This window comes from Gymnoscopelus braueri (genome assembly GCF_963280865.1).
Source record: "Gymnoscopelus braueri genome assembly, chromosome: 1".
Classification (NCBI taxonomy): domain Eukaryota; kingdom Metazoa; phylum Chordata; class Actinopteri; order Myctophiformes; family Myctophidae; genus Gymnoscopelus; species Gymnoscopelus braueri.
Genome location: NC_137603.1, coordinates 8,802,224 through 8,817,541, shown reverse-complemented (window position 1 = coordinate 8,817,541; position 15,318 = coordinate 8,802,224). Strand labels below are relative to the sequence as shown.

Below are 15,318 nucleotides of genomic sequence, written 5' to 3'. Positions count from 1 at the left end.
CGGATTTGTGCTGGGTCTTTACATTATGTGTCCTTAAATTATTTTCATGAGAAAAATTCAAAATATAAAAATAAAAAAACACGAAAATTGCTGGCACTGGGGGAGTACTTTATGAAAATACTCTGGCAGTCAAAGAGTTAAAGGGATAGTTCACCCCCAAAATGACTTGAAACACCCCCATGGAGACCATAGATCCATTTTTTTTTTAGTTTTTTGTCGCATTCCTAAGCCAATAATGTGATGACCGGCAGCGGTTCTGGTAGGAGACACAAAGAGTCTCCTTTGTCTCTCCTACCGGAACCGCTGCCTACCGGTCCGCTGGTCATCAAATTATTGGCTTAGGAATGCGACAAAAACTAAAAAATATCCATGAGTTCAAGTCTCCATGGGGTGACTAATCGAGAGGATTTTTTTTTTTTGTGAACTTTCCCTTTAAATATTTTCCCTATTGGTTGTTTTTGGATTAAGGATGCATACTGGGCTTATGGACAAGAGGCAAATTCAAACTGATTTGTAATTATTTTTCTGCTGACACATTTAGAGCTGAACAAAATGATCTTATCCTCCAATGAAGATGCAGTCTGAATGAAATCTAGCTGTGTCCACTCCATTCACAATCCCCCGGATAGGATATGTTAATCCAAAAGATGTATTTCCCCTCAGTGATCAATAAAGCTCTGATCCGTAATGTATAATGGATAGAGGCATTCTAGTATGTCCAGGATTCTAGCATATCATTTCTTTCCTTCTGTACCTCAGCAAAGGTGAGCAATTGTTCAGTAGAATAGCCTCATATAATATCCTGCCAATGCTTTATTAGCCTATTATTTGGTCCTGTGACTTCAAACTTTGTTGGCTAACTTTCTTCTTCTCATTTAAACATGAGGGCGATATACTTCATTCACGCTCAGCTCCAGCTGGTCCATCGCGTGATGAACCTGATCTACAAGCTGTCAAGCTGCAATATGAAGCGTTGTAAGCAGTGATGTAAAAAGTACTCAAATGTTTTACTCAAGTAAAAGTATCAATACTGCAATGTAGTACTCTGTTACAAGTGAAAGTCCGGAATTCAAAATGTTACTTGAGTAAAAGTACAAAAGTATTGGTATCAAAATGTACTTAAAGTACCAAACGTAAAAGTACTAAAATGTTTGAAAATAGCAGATCTACAAGCTCACAACGCGTCACGATGCGACGCGTTGTGAGATTGTAGATCGGCTATTTTCAAATAGCATAGGTATAAAATAGGGCTAAAATGGTTAAAGTATGTTTCATAATGTCATAATTTATATCTGCAAAGTAACTATGAACTAAAGTTTTAAAATAATTGTAGTGAAGTAAAAGTACAATAATTGCCTCTGAGATTTAGTGGAGTAAAAGCATTGACAATTGGAAATACTCCAGTAAAGTAAAAGTACCTCAACATTGTACTTAAGTACAGTACTTGAGTAAATGTACTTAGTCACTTTACACCACTGGTTGTAAGCTTTTAGATCTGATCTTTTGACAAGCGACCCCCCCGCTGAACTTGTCACCACGGTGACGTTGGTTTCAGGCGGGATATTGCGGTTGCCTTTCATGGTGTTAAATGGGGCGTGGAACAGATGATGCACACATTAACTCTTTAACTGCCAGAGGAATAGTGTAATAGTGGGACGCTACTTCCAGCGAAAATGAGCGATTTTACTGACCTTTGAAAAATCAGGGAATATTATTCCGTGATCGCCGTCCTCACGGAGATTACCTCATTACACACACAGGGGTCTCGGGAAAAAAACGTATCCGCTCGTGGTAATGCGTTGCATAGCTGTGGCCTGTTCAATGTGAAGTAAATAAACCGTTTAAAAAAAAATACGTCAAATCCGGATCTGTCGTCGTCTGGCAGTGAAAGCATCATTCATAGGGTAGCGAACAGCGCCATCTGGTGGAAAGACACTGAAAACACAAATCTCGTCATTCTCGCCAGTGGCAGGCTGCGCCTTGGCAGAATCTGACGAGAAATCTCGTCGGTGGCAAGCAAAGAGTTCATGTATTCATTTGATTTATGAACAGGTGGAATTCCCCATCTGATACACCTGTGATGGGCACAAATCAAGGCTCTACACATACTTTCATGAGTCCCTCATCGTTCTTACAAAACTTCACAAAGACATGAAATGTACAAAGAGCTTTGTGAATGAGTCCCAGTGAGTGTATAGTTCCTTATATAGAGATCATACATTGCAGGCTTAAAGGGAAATTTTGCCCCACGGTTTTCTTACCTTTTCTATGATGTTATGATACCCTAGGATGAATGGTACAGTAGAAAAATGTCAGAACTCTCGACATTGAAATCTCGTCTAGCGAGACTTCCGGTGGGGCGCATTCAAGACAATGACGTTGCATAGTGTTCTGTCACTATGAACGTCAGATCTCACAAAAAAAAGCTCTTAAAATACGCGATCTAGCACAAGGCCCATACCCAGCTAGCAACTGAGCGTGACCGCTGACGTCAGGCTGGTAGTTTCGGGGCGTGGGGATAGACCGACAACGCTGGTCTATCCCCACGCTGAAGGGGTCTCGCTCATTGAAATGCGTGGCGATGTGTCGTGAGCGTCTATTGTCGCACCAGTGTGACGCTGTCCATGTTGAGGACAAGACTCTCTGTCTCTCAGTATTACTATACTTGTGAGGACTCATACTTGTGAGGACATAATAAAGCACGTTTATGGATCCCATTAGATTTGTTTTGCTATTTTTCACCCTGAACCTAAGCTTGGCGTTATTTAGTGATCAAAACAAAGTAAGGTGACCTAGGATTCATTCTTATTGTATTGTATTTACTCATTGCATTGTTAATTCTGTGTATTGGGATTTAATTCCTATTTAAAATACAATTAAATAATTTGCTTGTGTTACCTTTAACTATTATTTAATACTCAAGTGGCATATTGTTAATAACACACATTAATTAATTATGAATATAACTTCTTATGAAGTATAGTGAGATTGGAATAGAATTATCAGACAGCCTACGGATATTTTCTGTCTCTGTTTGTCAACACAAAAAAAAACACGGCCGGGGGCTGGCTTGCAACAATAGGGCTTCCGGTTGCTTCTGCTTCGGGTCCCAGGCGCGAACGTTCTCAACGGAGGGGAAAATCACCGCTGATATATCGATCCTTTTCCTCCGGGGAAATGTAATTTAAAGGTTAGTGTGTGTATTAGCCTACTATTTTTTTGTATCTGTGTGGATGTATGCCTACTGTGTGTAGTCTAAATATCTCGTTTTAGAAATGTTAGACGTTGTTTCATTGTTTACATGTTAGCATGCTAGCTAGCTAGCCTACTGGAGCTAACCAACTGGACTTTTCTTGGTTGCTATTGCCCGCATTACTTTTAATCACGTCACAGAGTTATGATACTAACTTTTGATCGATGGATTGGTAGGCAAGTCTTTGTTATGGATACTTGTACTTATTTTATTTATATAGATCGCCGAGCTCATGTTAGCTGAAGGCTAGAATAAGCTAAAAGCTAGACACACACACACGAAAGGCTACTCATTTTCTTAATTATTTTGCTTTACATTAAATGAACTGGCTGCTGAAAATAGCCAATTTACAATATTATGCCACAGCCGAAATCTTAAATGTATTTTTTTCCTTCTCTTTTCTTTCTCTACAGCATAACCTCCAGGACTGGTGTCATGGAACCCAGCTTTACCATTTTCGACAACAGGAGTTCCCCTCAGGTATGAAGGCAATGATTATATATTTTCATCGTGGAGTTCTGATGTAGCCGAGCCTTTACATAAAATAAAACAACAAACATGACTTTATTAAACACTGGTTAACAGCTAAATGCAGGCCCCAGAAAATGTTCAGACCCTGCATTGATGAACATTAGTATGTTACTGTTTGAGGGTTTTTCCTGACTAGTTTTTCCCCTAACAAAGAAAATAAATTCACCATGTGTGTTTAACTGTAATCTGAAAAGAATGGTTGTATAGAAAAGAGAGTAGCACGCTCGAAAACTTTTTTCTCCACTTTCTCCCATCTTCACTCTTGTCTCTCCAGGCAAGACTCCAGAAAAGGTGGTAAAGAAGTATCTACAGAAAGTCAAAAGTCCACCAGAGAAGGTATGACTCATAATTATCTCTGTAATCAAACGGTAGCATTGGAGCAGTGAGTTGAAGTTCCCCTTTGTTCTGTTGACTCTGAGATCTCCGAAATAAATTGCAAAAGGAAAAAGAAAAAAAAGTTTAGACTTTGATGATAAATTAATTGATGTGACCCCTCTCTCTCCCTGACCAGATGACCACCCGAACCCAGGCAAGCCCTACACAGCCAGAGGCTTTCCTCGACACTGCTACCTCCCCGACAGCGAGAAAGGCCGCAAGGTACCCACTATCCACCCTCCAAATGCATCAACTAGGACTGTACGAGTCAGCATCATATTTTCTGATTTTAGTTTAGTCTGCAATGAAGTTTACCAAGTCTAGAGGGTTTAAGTGGTCAATATAACATGTTTTCTCTGTTTCAGCTGCTGTCTTATTGGTGTGGTGTTGCTGTTCTGACCGTCTGAATGACCCGGACCCTCGCTTTCTACCCTGTTGAAGGAAATCTACTCATCACTCCCAAAGACCATCTTGTTACGGTAATGTTTCATTGAGGATGTGTTGTTAAAATGTTTCACATTTAGTCAAGAAAAGACTGGGACCCCTGCGTCATTTCCAGGGGGTGTACTTGTTCATCAAGCTGCCTCACGCTACAGAAATAGGAGATGGCCTATGGCTAAAGTGGTTAATATGTGTTTTCTCTGCTTTTCAGCTGTTGGTGTCTAATGGTTGCTGTTCCGGATCATCTGATGTCTACACACTCCTTGCTGCCTACTGAATGAAAGCTGCTCTGCTCATCACTTCACTCCAAGGACTTTCTTGTTTTGGATCAAATCGAAGAGTCCAAAACTCAATTAATGGACCAAATGATACTCTTTCTGGTCAATGTCAGCTCTGATGGGGCCTCAGTCCTCTTTCTGTTTACTATAATACATTTTTAGGGTTAGCAGCAGGCAATCTGTCTACAGCAAGACTAAATACGTATAACTGTCAATGATGGTATTTACAATGTCATAGATACACATGTATGTAGTTGCACTGTTTTATCTCTTTTCTAATGCTGGTATGGTATGGTATGGTATGGTATGGTATTGTGGGGTTTATTTTACTGCTTGTTTGACATATTGAGAAAATGCATATCCTCACTGTGGTAAGTCCGGAATTCAAACATTTCTTGTGTAAAAGTAATACTCATTATGCAGACTGTCCTAATGGTCTAAAATGTATTTAATCTTTTGAAAATAGCAGATCTACAAGCTCACAATGTTTTACATAGCAACCCATTGTGAGATTGTAGATCAGCTATTTTCAAATGGCTGACATGTATATAGGACCGAAGTGGGTAAATGTATGTTTTGTAATCAAAATCTACAAAGTAACTAAAGTTGTCAAAAAATATAGTAAGTACAATGTTTGTCTGAGATGTAGTGGAGTAAAAGTACTGAAAATTGGAAATACTCCAGTAAGTAAAAATACCTCAAAATGGTACTTAAGTGCAGTACTTCAGTAAAGTACTTAGTTACTTTACACCAGTCCTTCTCAAACTTTTTTCATGTCAAGGACCCTAATTGACACTTATTACCCCGCGGAACCCCATTTGAAAAGATAAGCCAGGGACCCCAATAAGAGAAGGTTTTTACGGCTCTCTTGCAGTCATTCTCAACCATTTTAATTTCAAGGACCCCCAGTTTGACATGCATTAGGCTACGGACCCCAATTTAATGGCATTTATACCTCTGGGACCCCAATATACACTGTAAAACCAATGTTAATCGAACTCTGAGAGTGTACAAATGGAACCAAATGGACCCATAAGGGTCCATTTGGTTCCTTTTGTACACTCTCAGAGTTACAGACCCACAAGGGTCCATTTGTACACTCAGAGTTACAGACCCACAAGGGTCCATTTGGTTCCTATCAATCATTTGACTGTGGACCCCCTGGAACCCCCCCCCCCAAGGACCCCTGGGGGTCCCCGGACCCCACTGACTATTGTTACAGACAAGAGAAGCCCAACAGAACTGTGATAGCCCACATCATCCTGCTTTGTACAATTGTGATTGCTTTATGCATTTGTAACTTTCTTTTACTATTTTAATAAAACGAAAAAAAACTAAGTTCACATCTGGGCTCCTTTATGACATTTGTTTATATATAAATATGTGGGAGGGAGGGGGGTTTACAATAAATGGGGGGGTCATATACGAGGGGGGGTTCGCAATATATGGGGGGGGGGGGGGGTCATATACGACAGCGCCACACTACTCGGCCGCTCGCGGGTCCACCCGGCCCGTCAGCGCTACGCCTGGTGTGCGCTCGGCGCAGCGCACGGTAAACGCTGATCAAGGACGTCACGTGGAGACGTCGGGTCGCGACGAGCGGACGCTCCGGTCGGCGGGGCGTGGAGACGTCGTCACACTAGAAATCTGACATGATTTGCTACCTGGGTAGGTGCATGTTTTTAGCTGTGGCGGACCTGGGATGGAGTTCTGACATTTTTCTACTGTACCATTCACCCTAGGATATCATAACATCATAGAAAAGGTAAGAAAACCGTGGGGCAAAATTCCCCTTTAAAGGTGAATGCTGGGGGTTCATCTTATGTCATTTGCTGGGAAAGATCTGCAATGGGGGGGGATGTTTTTAAACTGCTGTCGTCTAGTACGATTGCAAACTGAAATCTTCTTTGCATGGTTCCATATAACATCCCATTCATCCTCATCAGTGGTGGAAAGTAACTACATTTACTTAAGTATTGTACAATATTGAGGTATTTGTACTTGAGTGTTTCCAATTTCCAATACTTTTACTTCTACTCCACTATATCTCAGAGACAAATATTGTCCACTACAATTATTTGATAACTTTGTTTACTAGTTACTAGTTACTAGTTACTTTGTAGATTTGTATTATTATATCAAAACATACATGAACCACTTCAGCCCTATATACATTTCAGCTATTTGAAAAATCTACAAGCTCACAATGCGTCGCGATGTGACGCATTGTGAGCTTGTAGATCTGCTATTTTCAAAAGATTTTTATACATTTGAAAACTTGTGAAATGGGACATTCTGCATAATGAGTACTTTCTACTTGTGGTACTTTAAGTACATTTTGATACCAATACTTTTGTATTGGTATCAAAAGTATTTCTACATTGTAGAGTATTTCTACATTGCAGTATTGATACTTTTACTTAAGTAAAAAAAAAATGTACTTTTTCCACCATTACATTCCATATTCAGCACATCATTCTTGCAGAGCCAGAGCACATTATAGAAACAGCTTATGGATTTAGTTTGGTCAAACTGAGAAGGAGCTTGCGCTCTAGCCGTGTGGTGGCGATATCTCAGGAACACCTTGAGGGAATTTCATGACATTTGGCACAAACGTCCGCTTGGACTCAACGATGGATGAACTGATTAGAAGGTCTTCAGAGGTCAAGGTCACTGACTTCAGAAAAGACGCTCAATAAATTCCGTCTTCATTCACTCTACTATATTAGCCTTGGATCAAGACATCCCAAGATGTTAGGATCTTGGTCTCTATCACCCTATAGTCACTGGAAATCTGCGCGCAAAGCCCGTACTTCTCCGTACATGTACAAAACAACATAGAAAGTTATGACCCTGTAGCCCCGGATGTTAACTTGACAGTAGGAACCTGTGTGCACTGTATTAGTCTGAAATTTTCAATAGATGGTGTGTTTTAATCCCGTGCCTCAACAGAATCCAACACACAGGCGTAATTAAAAGTAAAACATATCTATTGAAAAACACGGACCCATAGACCCCTTGACAGACGACGTCACACTGATAAGAACAAGGCCGGCACCAAATGAAACCCATTCTGTCACGTCTCGCTATAGGACGCGCCTCACTAGCCAACACACAAGAGGAGATTGAAGGAACTGAAACCAGCGCACCCCGAAACAATTATGTTGTGAATTGATTGCATGAAACAATCACCTGTGCCTCCAATCTCAATGTTGGAAAACAAATAATTGGTCTATACAGTGCACACGGGTTCCTATTGTCGAGTTACAGGGTACAGGGCCAGCACTTTTTTTTTTGGTACATGTACGGAGAAGTTGATTTCCAGTGACTATAGGCAATAGATCATACGAAAGCAAAAGTCAGACTCGATAAAATACATCTATGATAGTCTTGATCCAAGGCTAATACTATCTGAGTCGGCAAAGACAATGATTTATTTGGCAACTGGTTGGTGGAGGATTACAACGATGCAGTATTTATAGTTGTATTAAAACGAGGAGGCTTTGACTTTTTTTTAATGGGGGCTTTAAGATTATGTAATGCAATAAAGTGATGAATGGACCTTTACATTTAGGCTCAAAAGCTGCCAGAACCAAAGCATTCTTATATTTTTGTCAAAATGAAGGCATTAAATGTCTGGGCATTAAGCCCATCATACGATGGCGTTGCGAGAAGAAAAAAATAGCCAATTCACAAACTCACAATGTGTCGTGAGCTTGTAGATCAGCTATTTTTGGGTTGCAGCACTGTCATGATGGGCCATAATGGCTGCTGCTGCTGACAGAGCCTCATTTCGGGGGTTCTGACATCGCACAAATTATGAAAATAGGTCTGTTATTTATTTATTTTTCTGTCTGTTATTATGTCTCACACAAAGTTTGGCCGGCAGGACTTACAGCAGCCAAAAAGATAATAGTCCAATGCTGGAAACCCCCACGTTGGCTTCGGAGCTTTTTGGACATTGCTTACCTGAAACTATCTTCAGCTAGATAGAATCAACCATGCTCAACAAGGCACAATTTTAGTATGGATAAATGTAATATCAGATCTGAAAGAGCTTCTGACTTAATATGCAATGGCTGTGTTGTGATGCTCAAATTAATAGGATGGTGGAGGGAGGAAGGATTGGGATGGGATGGGATGGGGGAAGGTGGGGGATACTGAGGTTCAATTATGTTGATTTTGCACTGTCTGGAATGTGTATTTGGTATTTTGTGAAAAGTCAATACAAATTGAATGAGGAAAAAAACAAATGAGCTTGTAAACACATGTCTGTCTTTTAGTTTGTTTTGTGTGTCTTCTGGGGGCTGAGACGCATTTGGTTTGTGTTGGCCAATAATGTCCCTTTTTGGATGAAGGGAGGCATTAATACGTTTTCGGCATGAAAAACACGCGCCTCTATGTCCCAGCATGCACCCGCCCCAACAAATTAAAGTAAGCAAACCCCCGGCCAAAAAAAAACAGGATTAAGACGTTGTTCTCGACTAAACAACAGATGGGCGTTTTAACTTCAGCAGATGCGAGCCTTGAAGTAAAAGTGTTTAATAACACAAACATTGGCGCTGGTTCCTGGTGCTGGTCAGACCCCCTCCTGCGCCCCACAGCCTATGTCTTTTCTTCTTTTAGCACAACAAGCTGTGGTGAGAAAACTTCTTAAAAAATGATCCTTCAAAGTGCCTGGGCTTTGATAAAGTGTGGAGACACATGGGTAGGGAACGACTTCAGATCCTTAATTACGTTAGGTTAGGCTGGACAACAAACTGAACAAAACATATAGTCTGTTATATATAATATTATCGTTGCTGTCCGGCAGAAACCAGCAAACTCCATTTTTCTGCTTTTGCATTTTTTTTCTATAAATCACTGCTATTGAACACCCTTTACGTATGTGTGTTGATTAAAAATATATTGAACCAATTAAAGGTATTAAAAAGCGCTTCTGACAAGACCAGCTAACTCCATTGGATCATCAAACTTTCTGCTAAACCAGCTAACTCCAGCAAGGGGGGGTGGAGTTAGCTGAACTCCAGGCTCCACCCCCTTTTGACCTCCAACCTCATTGTGAGCTTGGAGGTCCATTTAGCTGTTCTAATCAATGATGAACAAAACCCCCTAACTCCCTTTTTGTTTTGATTTTTTTCATTTCCTGAAAAAATAGCATTTTGGAGTTAGCTGGTTCCTGCCGGACAGCAGAGATATATAGAATAGATGTAAATATATAGCCCCATTACGACCCTCTTCAACCCGGAAGAACCCCCTATGTCAGATGCCAGCTCCCGGTTCGGTTACAATAGGAAAACATGGCCACAGGCTGAATAAATAAGAGATTTAAACGGTTGTTTCGCCCCGTTCTAAAAAGTTAGGGTTCCAGAAAATCCTCAAACATCTGTAGAATTAGGGGACTACCTTTAGTTTTTGGATACGATGTGGCGAAAAAGGGTAATCCACGACCTTTTGCCGGTGTTCTACCGATTCCGGTAGCCAGCTTTGTGGAACCTCATCTCGGAGCTGTATAGCTGAGGCAGAGGCTCGTAATGGGGCTAGTAAAAATATGGAATGGAATACTTACATTACATTACATTACATTACATTACAATCATTTAGCAGACGCTTTTATCCAAAGCGACTTACAATAAGTGCATTCAACATAGGTAGGGAACGAAAACTACTAATCACCAGAAGTCTTAAGTGCATTTTCTGCAAAAACAAGCAACCAAGAGTATACCTAGCGCTAAGGTAAAAGTGCATTATATCAGCTACCTATTTCCTTAAACAGATGAGACAAAAATAGCAAAATCAAATGAGCAGGAGCTAAAACAAATACGTGTATCGACTAAACAAGATCCAATAAAACAATTCAACAATAAAACAAGCGTTCGTACAACTAGTTAACAACAAGTAGGCCAGGCAGAGAGGAAGGGTAGTGTTCCCTGAAGAGGTGGGTTTTCAGTCTGCGGCGAAATATGGGCAGTGACTCTGCTGTCCTAACATCAGTGGAAAATCCATTCCACCACTGTGGGGCCAGAACAGAAAAAAGTTGTGACCGTGTGGATCTTCATAACCTTCATAACCTTAATCATAACTCATAACCTTAATTATGCACGGCTGGATAGGATAGACTGGATAGCAAACTGAAAGAAATATAGTCTATACACGCACGCACACAAACATGCGCTCGCACACTCACAACATTCTGCATTCTGAGCATTCATACTGTCTAACGCACAGACAGCACTGTCACAAGATGTGAACGAGGAAGTGGATGTAGTCTTGTGCATCTCTCTCTAGGTGGTCCTCAGACGAGCCCTCCATCGTCGTTGCCAGTCATCCCGGTTCTCCATGCATCTGGCCAACTCGTCAGTACTTTGTGCTCCTGCATACTTCTTGAGTACATTATGTTATCCGATTCAATCCGGGAATGCATTGTGTGTCATTTTAGATTTCTTTGGCTAGTCAAAAATAGCAGATCTACAAGCTCATAGCGCGGCACCGAGTGCTGCGCTATGAGCTTGTAGATCTGCTATTTTTGAAAAATATGTGCAAACCTTTGATTATCATTTTTTTCTAAAGCGAACACTCAAATCTCAAAGACCCCCCAGAAGCACAGATCGGAGTTAAAAATGTTAAAAACACATTATATATTAAAAAAAATGTGCACACATTTTCCACGATTTAAAACAAAACTTGCAGATCTACAAGCTTATAGATCTGCTATTTTTTAATAGCCAAAGAAATGTTAAAATGACACAGATGCGTTTCCCGGTCTTAATGGATTAATGTGCGACGTCCTCGTGACCGATGCCCGTGTGTTGGTTCCCACAGCACCAGTTTGCTGGCTGGCAGCTTTTGATGTCTTTGGCAGTGTCCTGCATGCTAGTCTCATTCTCCTGGCTGCTATCGCCTCCGCATACAGATTCTTGACGGTAACACGTTCACTCTCGCCTTACGGCACGCAACATTCTGGTGTAGCACCCGTGTAGTGTCAAAAGTCCAATTCTTTTAGGCACTACATGTTGCCGATGGCCAGGGCATTAAGTCGTGCGCTCTATAAAAACTGAAGTCCAAACCGTCGTGAAGTTCATAAATGAAAAGCATTTATTCTCTGCCAACTTGATCGTCACTTAGGCATACAAAATAAATAAATACAATTAAACGTAACACTTAAATGCACAGGCCAATAGCCCTCTCAAACACAGTCCACTTGAGCACAGTCAAAAACTATGTGCCTCTGCCACAAGCAACACCTGCGCTTGATTACCCTGTTAAGTACCTTGGCATCCCTTGGTCTTGACCGTGCCACGCAGACGCAGTGCTTGGCCTTGACCGCGCCCCGCAGACGCAGTGACATCATAAAAAAAAATTGAAACAACAGAAATCATACATATGGCTCTTACAACCCGCCTAGAGACCAATCTGCAGGGTTGGTTTCAGGGTCGCAACATTCACTGCCATAATCTGCGTGGTAACAGAGCTGCCCAACCGAACGGTGGCAGACCCATAAGGTTACCATTTTGATTCCCAACTATCAATCATTTAATCATTTAGCTGGGGAAGCCCTGGGGACCCCCTCAAGGACCCCTGAGGTTCCAGGGACCCTCAGGGGTCTATAGCCTATTTTACTTCAGAGTAAATTTCCACCACTGCTGCATGAATAAACCATTGGAACCTGGCTAGACCAACGTCACGCAGAAATATAGGTCTAGTAGTGGCTGCTTACAATAATCCCCAGGTGGGATATCTAGCGGTAAATGGAGAGCAGCAGAGAGCGGTGAGCACAACACTGAAAGACTTCTGTAACGTGACCTGTGTGATCCTGTAGAGCACAGTGGGACACGCCACAGACACACAGATGCTTTAGTTAGTAAATAATTTAACCCATTAAGACCGGGAACGCATCCGTGTAATTTTAGATTTCTTTCACTATTCAAAAATAGCAGATCTACAAGCTTGTAGCCCGGCACCAAGTGCAACGCTATGAGCTTTATAGATCTGCTATTTTTGGAAAGAGATGTCTTGCAAATCTTTGGGGGGGGGGTCCCTGAAACAAATATTTTGAGCCAAATACATTTACATTTTGGGTGGTCCTTGACATGAAAAAGTTTGAAAACCACTGATTTTAATAGCAAAATGAGTTAGTATATTTGAAAATAGACATTTAATAAAATGTCTTTAATTTAGAAGACATTGTAGAATTCCCAGAAGCAAAGATTTGAGTTACAAATGTTCGCTTTTATATATATATATTCAAAGCTATACATATACTGTATATACAAAGCTATATATATATTCAAAGATATACAAGCTCCTAGTGCGGCATTCTGTGCCACGCTATGAGCTTATATATCTGGTATTTTTGAATAGCCAAAGAAACCAAAAAATTACTCACAGATGCGTTCTCGGTCTTAATGGGTTAAGAAATGTTTCTCTACCGTTGCTTCAATGCAATGCACCAAGCTGCCAACAAACTCCAAACGTGTGCAAACCCCCTTTGGGGTTTCACAGAGCAGTTCCTTTTTAGACAGAAGAAAACAGTGGACACACACATTGCTGTGGTCTGTTGTGTAGAAGTGGAGGCTGCTTGCACTTGACCGGCATCACAACACTCACGTCAAATCATAGTTTCCTATGAAGGGTTCTTGTGCAATTCAATACAAAAAGAAAAGGAAAAGAAAATCTTATACCAAATAAGCCCTTCAACTTCTACATCTACAAGCTCACAATGTGTCACGTCGCAACACGTGGAGCTTGTAGATCTGCTATATTATTCCAACCATATACCCAGACATTTAAAAACAAATGTGCACAAAATACAGACACATATTTTATGCATGCAATATTGTGTTCATATGTTTTTTTTTTGTCATTTCATTGTTTAAATAGTAATATCAAACATAAATATGAAACATCTAGAAAATGAGCAGATGCACTTCCTCTGTTTGCGTTTTGCTTGGCCGTGGGTGCTCAGCTTAAAGGAGTAGTTAACCCAAAACATTACTTATTTTTTTATCAATTACACACCCCATGAAGCCTTGAATTCATGGAGATGTTTTAGTTTTTGTCACATTCCTGAGCCAATAATTTGATGATAATAATAAAAACCACCGGTTATCAAATTATTGACTTGGAAATTTGATAAAAACAAAAACAATCTCCATGAATTCAAAGCTTCATGGGGTGTGTAATTGAAAGAAAATAAGTAATGTTTTGGGTGAACTACTCCTTTAACAAATAGAATTGAAATAAAATATCCAGGTGGAAAAAAGTGGCGCTTTTGCAAGACCAGTAGTTCAGTCGACCATTTTCTTTAATCCTACTATTTTGAACTAGGCTCTGTGGAATGCTAAAATAACGAAAGGTGTTTGTTGGAGGATTAAAGAAAACGGATAAACAGAAATACTGATATATTTTGGAACATATCAGACAGTCTACATTTACCAAAAGGAAATTCATGTATTTAATTCAGTCTGACCAGAAGCAAGGATAAAAACATATCCTCACCGGACATTAAAAAAATGATGACCAGAGCAGTGGTGTAAAGTAACTAAGTACATTTACTCAAGTACTGTACTTAAGTATAATTTTGAGGTATATGTACTTTACTTGAGTATTTCCAATTTCCTATACTTTTACTTCTACTCCACTACATCTCAGAGGCAAATATTGTACTTTTACTCCACTACAATTACTTGAAAACTTTAGTTACTAGTTACTTTTCAGATAAATTATGATATTATGAAACATACATTAACCACTTTAGCCCTATTTTATAAATAGGCTATTTGAAAATAGCAAGCTCACAACAAGTCGCATCGCGACGCGTTGTGAGCTTGTAGATCTGCTATTTTCAAATATTTTAGTAGTCTTACTTTTGGTACTTTAAGTACTTTTTGATGCCAATACTTTTGTACTTTTACTCAAGTACATTTTGAATTCCAGACTTTTACTTGTAACAGAGTACTTCTGCATTGCAGTATTGATACTTTTACTTAAGTAAAACATTTGAGTACTTTTTCCACCACTGGACCAGAGGGGGGTTATTAAACGCAGATCTGTGCGTGTGTGTGCGTGTGTGTGCGCGCGTGCGACGTGCGTGTGTGCCCTTCACGTATCTCGAGAATCGTCTGGCCAATCGACCTCAAACGTGGCGTGTGTGTCATCGACGACGAGAGGGAATGCGGTGCCTGGGGCTGAAGTCAGTTGGATCGGCGGTATAAATCCACACATGCGTTCCCAACAGGCATCGACATTCCAAACTTGCATCGACATCATTCCCAAGGGGCATCGTTCCCAACGGGCATCGCCCTAGATCTAGTAACTTAGATTATGCTGTGTTGTGAAATACTCAGATATATTGATTAAATGGTTGAACAAGTGTTTCAATTCAGTCTGTTTACTGACTGCTCATTATATATTTCGGCTATTTGAAAATAGCAGTTTAAT

At 40.4% G+C, this 15,318-nt stretch overlaps 1 long non-coding RNA gene across 1 annotated transcript; it reads left to right on the top strand.

Moving 5' to 3' along the window:
• Positions 1 to 3,108: 3,108 nt before the first annotated feature.
• On the top strand, positions 3,109 to 4,916 carry LOC308090467. Its single transcript, XR_013933622.1, has 6 exons — positions 3,109 to 3,190; positions 3,667 to 3,733; positions 4,059 to 4,120; positions 4,296 to 4,420; positions 4,525 to 4,638; positions 4,812 to 4,916. It is a non-coding gene; the product is annotated as an uncharacterized lncRNA (long non-coding RNA).
• The last annotated feature ends 10,402 nt before the right edge of the window (positions 4,917 to 15,318 follow it).